Source organism: Cupressus sempervirens, chromosome 8 (genome assembly GCF_028749045.1).
Source record: "Cupressus sempervirens isolate cs-2001-9-10 chromosome 8, ASM2874904v1, whole genome shotgun sequence".
Classification (NCBI taxonomy): domain Eukaryota; kingdom Viridiplantae; phylum Streptophyta; class Pinopsida; order Cupressales; family Cupressaceae; genus Cupressus; species Cupressus sempervirens.
Genome location: NC_143125.1, coordinates 685,918,687 through 685,930,681, shown reverse-complemented (window position 1 = coordinate 685,930,681; position 11,995 = coordinate 685,918,687).

Below are 11,995 nucleotides of genomic sequence, written 5' to 3'. Positions count from 1 at the left end.
ATATATCTACGACTACAACATCTTATCCCTCATTTTATTTCACCAGAACAAGGTGGATTTGTTCCAGGAAGAGAAACTATGGAAGGGGCTTTGGTGGCACATGAGGTTCTTCACTCTATAAATTCAAATCAATCCTCAAATTTTGTAATAAAACTTGATATGATGAAAGCCTATGATAGGGTTTGTTGGAACTTATTGCTGCAAGTGCTTTACCAAAATGGGTTTTTCTAGAAATTGGTGCAAGTGGATTAAAGCATGTATCTCAAGTGCTTGGTTTTCAGTGTTAATAAATTGGTAAGCCAGTGGGTTTTTTCTCATCTACTCAAGGGGTCAAATAGGGAGATCCATTATCTCTAGCTTCATCATTATGGCTGAAGCTTTTAGCAGGACCATTTCATGTCAACATAAGCTCAGCAAGTGGCATGGTGCTCTTATTTTGGGCAATATGGATGATTCTCGAAAGATTTCGCTTATTTCCCTACAAGATATATCACAGATTCTAGAAGTAGGAGGGGCAGGTGTGCATGACCTAACCAAAAGAAATGAAGCTTTTGGTGGGAAATTGATCTAGCTAATGTACAAAAAATGTCAATCCACTTGGTGCAAGATCATGCAACAAAAGTATCTAGATAATAATGACCTTCCAAAATTTTCTCTATTTTAGATCTTCCAAAAGATTCAGTTATTTGGGATTTCATGATAGCTTCATGAGATACTATGGTAAAATATGTTTCTTGGGAAGTTAATGATGGTACTAGAGTTAATTTTTGGAGAGATTCCTAGAATGGTCAGATTCCTCTTTCAAATAGTTTGATTTATCCTAATATTATTGAGGTGTTAGAGTTTCACTGGGGTACTCAACTCAATTAGTATGTTGCATATGTTTGTGAATTTTCAGGGAAAGCGTCTTGGAAGAACCCAGATGTTTTACCATTTTCATCTTAGGAGATTAATCAATTCAAAGATATTTTGGCCTCCAGACAAGTCTTCTTTTTTGGATCTCAAGACAAGATTTTGTGGGCCCTAGCTAAGGATGGTCATTACTCAATAAAGGAGGGCTATAAAATCTTGTAGCACAATGTTTTGAATAAAGTTACTTGTAGGGTATTTTCATTTTGTTGGAATCATATTGTGCTTCCAAAGGCAAATTTTTTTCTTGGCTTGCACTAAAACACAAGATTTTGACTAGTGACAGATTGAATAGATTTCTCATTGCCCCATCTTTCAACTGTGTTTTTTGTAATGAGTGTGAAGAATTAGTGGATGATCTCTTTTTTTCATGCTCATTTGCCTATCAATGTTGGAGTTTTGTTTTGAATAAATTAAATTATAGTACTCCTCTTCAAAATAACCTTTGGGATCTTTTTCAAGCTTGGCTAGTTCATTATCATAATTCATTATTTGCAGATCTTTGGAAATGTATTCTAGCATTGGTTGTTTGGGCTATTTGGTGGGAACGAAATAAACACATTTTCAGAAAAGAGTGTCATGAAAGAACTATCTCAGAGGTGACAAAGTCAAGCTTGAAAAATATAAAATTTAATCCTATAATTCCTTCTTGGGATTCTCAAGTGATTCAAAATTGGGAACAATTATTCATTCCAAATGGTTGGAAAATTAATAATTCTTCTTCTTCCTTATCCCGTAAGCAAACAGTTTGGAGACCTCCAGATGAGGGATATTGGAAACTAAATTTTGATGGTGCATCAAGAGGAAATCTTGGCCCTTCTGGTTTGGGTGTGTGGATTAGAGACTCAAATGGAGATGTTGTGGCAATTACAACCTCTCCTTTGCCCATTGGTTCAAACAACATGGTAGAGGCCCAAGCTCTACTAGCTAGTCTAATATTAGCCAAATAAGGAAACTTTTGCTTGTTGCATATTGAAGGAGATTCTTCTGTCATTATAGAAGCTTGTATACATAGGAGTATTTTTTCATGGAAATTAAAGTATATTCTTATTCAAATCTAGAGGCTCCTAGATGAATGTAAAGATGTTTGCATTTCACATACTTTTAGGGAAGGGAACCAAGTTGTGGATTTTCTATCAAATATGGGATGTGATGGGTTGTTAGTTTCATCACTTCATCCTATACCTATATTAGAAAAATATGATGTCCTCAAAAAATTAATTGAGGTTGACAAGACTGTTGGCTTGTTTTCGCATAAGTCTACTTGATCATATTGCATATTGTGGAACAATCAGTAATTGAGGTTGACAAGACTGCTAGCTTGCATTCACATAAGCCTACTTGATCATTTTGTGGCATACTCAGTACTTGCAGTATTCATTCTACATGTTGCAAATCGCTCTTGCTTCGTGTGGCAAATTTAAATCATAATGGAGGTGTTTGGATAGTACAAAAACCAGTTTTATCAAAGGACATATTGTGTGTGAATTCACATGGTTTTTATGCCAATTCACATTCTAGACTTTATGGACAAAGGATTAAGGTTTTGCATTTATTTCTTCTCCAAGCCTCATTCCATCACAATTTTTTCTATATCTCTATTCTGCAGTCTTCTTCATGCTTCAAAATGTTGCAAGGGTTGGATATTGTTGCTGCTTGTGACCTTTGTCATAAACAACACCGTGTTATCATGCTGAAGAATTTTAGAATCTGGATTCTGTCGAGCCCTGATGAAGGTGTACTGTCCAACGATGTTACTAATGTGATGCTTGATCTCATTTTTATTGTCCACTCTACAACTGTAAGGTAGGCCATTCGACATATTATTGGTGAAGAACTATTGTCTTCCATGGCACCCTTGTTCTTCTACCCATTGCATCTTGTCTCCATCTTCCTATCAAATGCAATGGACCTTATGCAATCCCTCGTGTCGCTTCAATCCCTAGCCCAAAAGGTAATTCAAGGCATCTTTCTTGCTGATAACAAATTGTCGTTGGCTATGCAACGGTATGATCTCTGAATTTGTATGGCTTTAGTGGGAGGTTTATTTTCCATTCTCAACTACTAGTTAAGCATGAGTGTTTTGTTTTGTTTGAAGCCATCAAGAAATCGATAGATAATTGTGACTTCGTCCACATGAAGAATGCTTTGTAAGCTGCCTCTCATTCAGTAGGATTTTAATTTGAAGAAAGAATTAAGAAGGTGGGTTATGCCCCCATAGATCTGCAAAGGGTTTCTAATTTGTTTCATCTTCAAGGGTTGAGTGGGGGAAATGTAAATCTTTAGCTTCATGAAAGGAATGCTTGCAGTTTAGTTTTTGAACCAAATGTCCCTCCACACCTGACTTCTCATGCTAGTTCAGGTTGGTCTCCTAATCTTTTTGAGGCATGCTCTGGCTGGGGGCCTGACAGTGATTATAGTGGGGGCTAATATGATTCAGTTATTAACCCGAGTGGTGGGCAAGGTGATTCAACATGTGATAGTCAAGTTGTTTGGGAGGGTTTGCTTGAATTTGGTAGTAAGTTTCTTCGTGGTTACGATGACATGGAAGAATGAATTAGGGGGTATGTTTTTTATTTTTGACCTTCTTGTTGGATTAATTTTTTTTGAGATTTTGGATCATGCTCAAAATCTAGATTGATAGAGAATTTTGGATGGGTTGATATTCAGTTTTTGATAACTGATGGTATATCAATGGGTGGTAGTTGATACACCATTTTGTAATTATGTTTTCTTCAATATTTTCAAAATATATAAAAACTATGTATATATAAGGGACGATGCTAAGTTTTCTTCACTGATTCTTTCCTAGTTGACCTTTTTGAATCAGATTAATAAAATATTACAGTGGCTTGCCACTTTTTACCTATATATCTATATATATATAACCTCATAATGGTTTTTGACAATTGAGTGCCAACACACTTAATCACATTCTACATTTGAGCCAAGCCACAACATGAGCTGAGTCAGAAAAGACATCAGGTGCCGAGTGAAGATCAGATGCCGAGGGAGTACAGGTGCCGAGCATGATCCAAGTACTGAGCATCATTTAGGTGTCGAATCTTAAAGGATGTCAAGAAAGATAGGAGCATGTACAGAAGCCGAGTTACAGAAGGTGTCAAGCATCAGGAAGCAGTAAGTGTCGAGTAACTCAGAATCAACATATGAGTTTGAAACTTCACAAACTCAGATGTAAAACATTTTCATAGCCGACATAAGACAAATCTCGAAGGATCTAAGTGATAAGATCAAATCATTTATATTTCCTATGCAATCTACATGCAGCCAATAAAAAAAATGGAGAAGGCATGCAACAAATAAGCGATGTGCAAGGAATAAGAAAACATCAGAGATTAAATATGGATCGTAGATCCATACCTAACCCTAAGTCTTCGAGTGTCTTTATAAGGAAGACAAAATCAGATCAAGATCAGAGAGAGAGAGAGAGAGAGGTGAATGAAAAAGGTGTGTAAAGAAAACTATTTCACAGAAAAGAGTATTAGATCTCAAAGAGGATCAAGATCACAGAAGAGCAGATCAAGTGCCTATAATCAGCAATCGAAGGATTGTAAGCCATCAAGTTTATCATACCTAATACTCTTTAGCCATTGTATTAGAAAGTAAATCCTATGATGATAGGTTAGCTTAGCAGCTATTTTGTAAATCCTTTCAATAGGTGATTAAATCCTTTAACAGGGTAACACTTCATGTAAAGTGTTTGAAATCCTTTAAACAGGTCACTATTGATACAGTGTAAAGCCTTTGACAAGGCAGACCTTTAACAAGGCAGACCATCAGAAGTGGTTAAACATTATTACTGCAGTGATTTTGTGGGTATCATCCCCACCCCAATTTTACCTTCTCATTTCTGGAGGGTTTCTGGGTTACCAAATCTTAAGTGTTATGTGGTGATGCATATTTGTTTCTTATTATTTCTTAATGTTTATATGCATGCAATTTACTTTCAATTAAGAAGTTTTAAAGGTCAAAGCACAATACTTCTGATTCACCCCCCCCCCCCCACCCCCCCCCCCCCCCCCCCCTAAAGCATTCTTTCCAATAAGATATTCCAACAATTGGTATCAGAGTGACAGTTTCTCTTAAAAAGAAGCCTAACAGCTTAGAGGAAAAGATCTAAGGATGGAAGTCTTCAAACTTGGAAAGATCATTGAAAACCAGGTAATAGATGTGCATCTCACTCTACAAAAGGTAGAGGAAGCTAGAGTGGAATTAAGAAAATCTTTAAAAAGAAGAAAGGAGATAGCCATAGCTGAAAATGACCTACATTACAAGGAGATTGATACCACACAAGTGTTTGCCAATGGAGACACTAAAGAATTTGATGCAGCAATAGCAGAACTGATGGAGAAAAACAAAGATCAAGCAAATGAGATAAGATCTCTCAAGATGGAACATGAATCACAGGCCATAATGTTATGTGAAATCACTGAACAAAAGAAAAGAGCAGTTGAGGTCAAAGTCATGATGGAAGATGACAAAATAAATCTTGCAAACAGACTAGAAGAAAAGAGTACTGAATTAACAAGGATCTCAAGCATGCAGATGGATACACTTGCTCAAATGATGAACCTTCATCATGAACTTAATATGAAAGATATTGAGATCTCTACTCTGAGGATGCAGAATGAACAATTACAGAATGAACTAAACAAAGAAAAGAAGATAATAGAAAATCTCAACAAGTCAAGCGAAGCCATAAAGTACTTTGAACAGTTACTAAAATTCCCAAGATCAACCCATGATACATCAGGACTTGGATACAATAGCACTGAAGTTAGAGAATCATCAAAGAGTATTGAGCAAAGAAGTGACAAAGGTAAGGAGTCTAAACCTACTTGTCATTTCTGTAATAAAAAGGGACATACTGCTAATATTTGCAGGAGTAGAAGAATCAATCAGTATAAAACACATAAAAGCAAGAGTTACTGTCACAAGTGCAAAATGCAAGGACATATGACACAAGACTGTATATTCAAAATCCCAAGAACACAAATATTTGATGGACATTGTCATAACTGCAAGAAATATGGACATAGGGCATTTGAATGTAGATCAAAGCCCATGTGGACATCATATCAACCAGCAAAAGGGAATGAAAGTCACTACTATTGGGATTACAATACCAGGTACAATTGTCACTATTGCCAGGAATATGGACATACACCCCAAAATTGCATAAGAACACATTTCAAGGGAAACTATAAAAGATGGTTGAGTCAAACTACATGTTTCAGTTGCTTGAAAACTAGGCATACCAGCAAAAACTGTCCAACAAGGTCCAAAGCACCAAATACTGATGCCAACAAAGGAAAAGAAAAGATTGATGTCATAAGAGGACAAATGAACAAGGCTTGGAAGAAGAAAGATGAGTGCAGTACATCAAGTAAAGGGATCGCTTCACCTAATGGGTCAAGTGATCACACTTCATCAAACTAAACATAAGGGAGATGTATGGGACTGATATACAAAGTTATATCATACATCAGTCCCAAGACAAAGCAGCACTGAAAAGAAGAATTAAGCATAAGATAAGATGCTAAGACTAAACTCGAACAATGATGCCGAGTCATCTTTGGATGCCGAGTGAAACTGCTTTGGATGTCGAGTTATCAACAAAGTAAGTAGATGTCGAGTAAGTATAGCTATTGAATGGATGCCGAGTTGAAGAACATTTGGAAGTCGAATGACAAGTGTAGGTACTAAAATGCATTAAATGCAAAAGTTTCCTCTATTGTTTAAAAGTTAAATTCGATTCATTCTTGAGTCATTCAAACAAAGAGAAATTATTTCGAGCACGTCTGAGTGATTTTTAAGCCTTCAACTAGTGATTTGTTGCAAATCAACATCCATCCAAGTGATCAAAGTATCTATTTAGGTATTTCCCACAAGTGCCGAGTTTTATAATTTGAAAAGTTTTTCTTTAAATTGTTAAAACCCTAGTTCGGATACAAATGGCAACAAGCTCAAAAATGACCCAAGAGAAAATAAGTCATGAAATTCAACTTGTCAGCAACGAAGTTAAGCAACCTGAGTTTAGACCAATACCAAAGATTGCATACAAAAATGATCCCGTTGGTGCCCTATCTGCCATTCTTGAAAAAGTCGTTATGGTTCAGGATGTGCGAAAATGCTACAACTATAAAATAGGAGCAATAGGAGATTTGGAAATCTTCAATGCCTATGACAAACTCTACGAAAATGGTATTTTGAAAGATGAGTTTTCTGTCATAGAAAAGAAGGGTTTAACCAAAGCCCTAGTTTTCCCAATCGTATTAAAAAGTGAGTGGATATGCATTATACTCAGCAGAATCCATGATGGATCATTCTGGCTAGAACAAGGGCAAGTTAAGATTACTAAGAAAATGGTTCGTAGGGTTACTAGTTTTCCAACCCTAGATCAGCCAAAAACATTGAGGAGTGAAAACAAGGAAACAATTGAGAAAAATACAGGTGCAAAGTGGAACTACAGAGGAATGACCATAGATACTGTTACTGATCCTCTTTTAGATTTTGCTGTAAGGATCATATCACATAAGTTCTATCAATCCAACAGGTTAAATAATGTACCTTTCATAGCAGTTGATGTGGCATACAAAATTGTAAAGAAAGACCACACTTATGATCTTGTAGAACTCTATTGCAACATATTAATGAAAATCTTGGAGCTATTAGAAAATCCAAGGGAGCACAGTGCAAATTTGGTTCAGTGTTGGTCTGCATGTTCTTCTATGTAATGAAGGAATTCCCTTCATTTGGCAAAGTCAATTGGAGCCAAAATAAGACCATTGTTGATCAAATTAATGATTTCATTGCACAAATGGGAGATAGCTTTGATGATCAAATGTCTATCTATTTTCATTTCAAAAATGTAATGAAGAATAGAATGAAAATACCAGTCTCACTGGTAGAAAAGCATATAAATGATATATGTTTTCTTTTTGATATTGATTACACCTACATACAAGCAGTCTTTCCTAGAACAAGATGGCTAAGACCATTAGGATATGCGCTTGATGTTGACCAAGCTTTTGCAGCCATCACAGCTTTACTTGCAGAAGAAATGGACAAATCTGCCAAGGCATTTGGGACATATGACACTATAAAATCAAGAGTTGTAACAGAACTCAAGACAGCCTCAGCAATAAAGAAAAAGGACATGCTGGTAAAGCAGATAAAGAAGAAATTTGGAGTTGAAAAATCAAGTGCAGCAAATGAAGAAGAAGAGATCAGTGAAGGAGAAGAAGAAGGTGAGGCGGAACAAGAGCCTCCTCTCAAAAACAAGGTGAAGAGAAAGATGAGAGTGCCAAGGAAACAAAAACCAAGGAAGCACCTATCAGAGGCAGTCATTAAAAGGAAAACAAAGACCTCTCCTGCCTCTCAGCCCTCACCAAAGAAAGTTGTCGTGCAAACACCAAAGAAGCCAACAACCAAAGCTACAGCAAGGGCCTCTACCCAAAAGGCTAAAGAAGAAGCCACAAAGAAGAAAAACACAAAGTCACAGGAAGAGCCAAAGAAAAGGAAAAGATATGTGGCCCAACCTGATACTGATGAAGAAGATCAGACTGAAAAGGTAAGTCCTCCTAAATCTTCAATTGATATACTATGTAAGAAGATTAGGAATGGAGACCTAAATGAAATAAAAAAGCTTGATTTCAATAAGTTCAGTAAAGAGGAACAAAATAGCATAAAAAAATCAGTCTATGCATTTATGGCACAGTTCAAGTATACACCTCTTCAACTAGATGGACAATTGCCAAAGGAATTGTCTAAAATTGTAGAAGACAGATGGCATTTCTGCCTAATGATGGAGAAAGAAATGAGGGAATCAACCCTAGCAAACTTACTACCTGATTTGACAAAAGAATAGGTAACTCAAGCAATCAAAAGGCATAATAAAAGGTTTACACCCAAATATAGGACATTCTCCATCCTGCAAAACAAAATTGAAGAAGTTGTGCAGAGAACAACAAGAATATGGAAAAACTTGTACAAAACATTTGAAGATGTTCTTGAAAAAATATACAAAGAAGAAGCTGTTGCCAAACTGGAAGAAAGAAGGAAGAGGAGAGAAGAGAAAACTGAAGAAGAGAAAAAGGTTGAAGAAGAGGAAAATAAGAAAGAAAGAGAGGAGGAAATGAAAGATGAAGAAAAAGGAACTGATGAACAGCAAAGTGTGCAAGACACACATCCTTCACCTCCTAGCTCGCCTCACTCACCTACCACACATGCAGAAATCATAAAGATTAAGGATGTTGTTGACACCACTTGTCAAAACATCAATCCACTAAGTGCAACAGATCTTACCAAGATCCTTGACCAAACGAATCTACAAGCACAATTATGTACAAATCTCATATTGGTCAATGTGGATAGTCTTCAAAAGTCAGTAGATAAACTTAAAGAGGTCAAGGTGCCATCACAACAACCACCTCAAATCACTCAAACTACTGGACTTACATTTCTACCACCTGCGTCACCACCAAGATTAGGCACTCAAACTCATCAAGAGCCGAGTGCAACAACAAAGGTAATCATAGGGACATTAGCTCAGATAGTGAGTACACCCCTAGTAGTAGTAACACAACAAGAAGAAGACAAGCAAGAAGAAGAGGAGAAGGAAGAAACCCATAATAAAGCAGAGTCTGCAATACAAACCTTGGTAGAATTACCAAAAACAACAACTCCCACCAAATCCAGTCATGAGCAGAGTACTGAAAAGATAACTTTACATGTCAGTACTCCAAGTTCAAGTTCTACAAGGGTAGCCAGGACCATCTATTATGGTATTGCTAAGCTTGATGAAGAAATCAAAATACCCTATTATGATTCAAGCACTCTCAATGAGGAAAAGATGAATGAAATACAGAGTGCATTGGATAAGAGGAGGAGACAAGAGGCAATGAGAAGAGACTACAAATACAAGAAGGCAATGAATGAAATAAAAGATATATTCATGGATGCTTTTAGTCTTCAACCTCCAGATGCAAACAGGCCAATACTTGAGCAATTATCTGATATAGTTGATCAAATAAATAATGAAGAGCATGATACCAATGCAAAACTATTGGAATGGTCAGAAAAGAAATTTTTGGGCAAAGTCAACCAAAACATAGCTAATAACATAATTTTGGGATAGGTTGACCTAGCCAAGAAATTAGAAAATGTAAAAAGTGTATTAGGAAATATATTTTCCTGTTACAGCAAATTGTGTGATTTTTCCAAGTTCACACATGAAATAAATCAGAAAATTTTGAATCTTGAGAATACATTAAAAATCTCTAGCATGCAACTACCCTCAGATCCTGCACAGAGTGAAAAGAAAATTTCTCATACCTTACACACTCAGAGGGAATTAGCTGCATTATCAACAGAAGAGGCCACTATCAAAGAAAAGCTGATGCAAGTTCAAGCCTCCATAACTCCTCACTTAGAAGTATTGCACAAGGAGCAATTGTATGCAGAAACAATCCTGAAGAAGGATCCCAATATTTCCACACATGAAGGACTTGTTGATCTCGCAGCAGAGCTTGCAATCCAACAAAAGTCATTGGATATTGCCTTAAATAACTGGGATGCAGCTCTACAAATACTCCTTGAGGTAAACAAGACATTTTTGGCCAAACATGGCATTACTATTTAGGACCCTTTGACATAAGTGTCAAAAAGGGGGAGAAAAGATATAAAGGGGGAGATATAGATATTATACACAAGGGGAGATAATGAGTTAATGGAGGAGCATAATACACAGAACAAGATAGCACAGATACTGGCACAATCAACTCAGGGGGAGTTACACTAATTTTGAGGTATATATACATTTTGCAATTTTGAGTAATGTTTTTCAACCTCTGTATATACCGAGTAAGTTTAGTACATGTACTTATAAGGTCAGCTAAGTGTTTTTGTCACTCATGTCAAAGGGGGAGATTGTTAACCTCATAATGGTTTTTGACAATTGAGTGCAAACACACTTAATCACATTCTACATTGGAGCCGAGTCAGAAAAGACATCAGGTGCCGAGTGAAGATCAGGGACCGAGTGAAGATCAGGTGCCAAGTGAGTACAAGTGCCAAGCATGATCCAAGTACCAAGCATCATTCAGGTGTCGAATCTTAAAGGATGCCGAGCAAGATAAGAGCATGTACAGAAGCCGAGTTACAAAAGGTGTCGAGCATCAGGAAGCAGTAAGTGCCGAGTAACTCAGAATCAACATATGAGTTTGAAACTTCACAAACTCAGATGTAAAACGTTTTCATAGCCAACATAAGACAAATCTCGAAAGATCTAAGTGATAAGATCAAATCATTTATATTTCCTATGCAATCTACATGCAACCAATAAGAAAAATGGAGAAGGCATGGAACAAATAAGCAATGTGCAAGGAATAAGAAAATATTAGAGATTAAATATGGATCGTAGATCCATACCTAACCCTCAGTCTTCGAGTGTCTTTATAAGGAAGATGAAATCAAATCAAGATCAGATAGAGAGAGGCGAATGAAAAAGGTGTGTAAAGAAAACTATTTCACAAAAAAGAGTATCAGATCTCAAAGAGGATCAAGATCACAGAAGAGCAGATCAAGTGCCTGTAATCAACAATCGAAGGATTGTAAGCCATCAGGTTTATCATACCTAATACTCTTTAGCCATTGTATTAGAAAGTAAATCCTATGATGATAGGTTAGCTTAGCAGCTATTTTGTAAATCCTTTCAATAGGTGATTAAATCCTTTAACAGGGTAACACTTCATGTAAAGTGTTTGAAATCCTTTAAACAGGTCACTATTGATACAGTGTAAAGCCTTTGACAGGGCAGGCCTTTAACAGGGCAGACCATCAGAAGTGGTTAAACATTATTACTGCAGTGATTTTGTAAGTATCATCCCCACCCCAGTTTTACCTTCTCATTTCTGGAAGGTTTCTGGGTTACCAAATCTTAAGTGTTATGTGGTGATGCATATTTGTTTCTTATGATTGCTTAATATTTATATGCATGCAATTTACTTTCAGTTAAGAAGTTTTAAAGGTCAAAGCACAATACTTCTGATTCACCCCCCCCCCC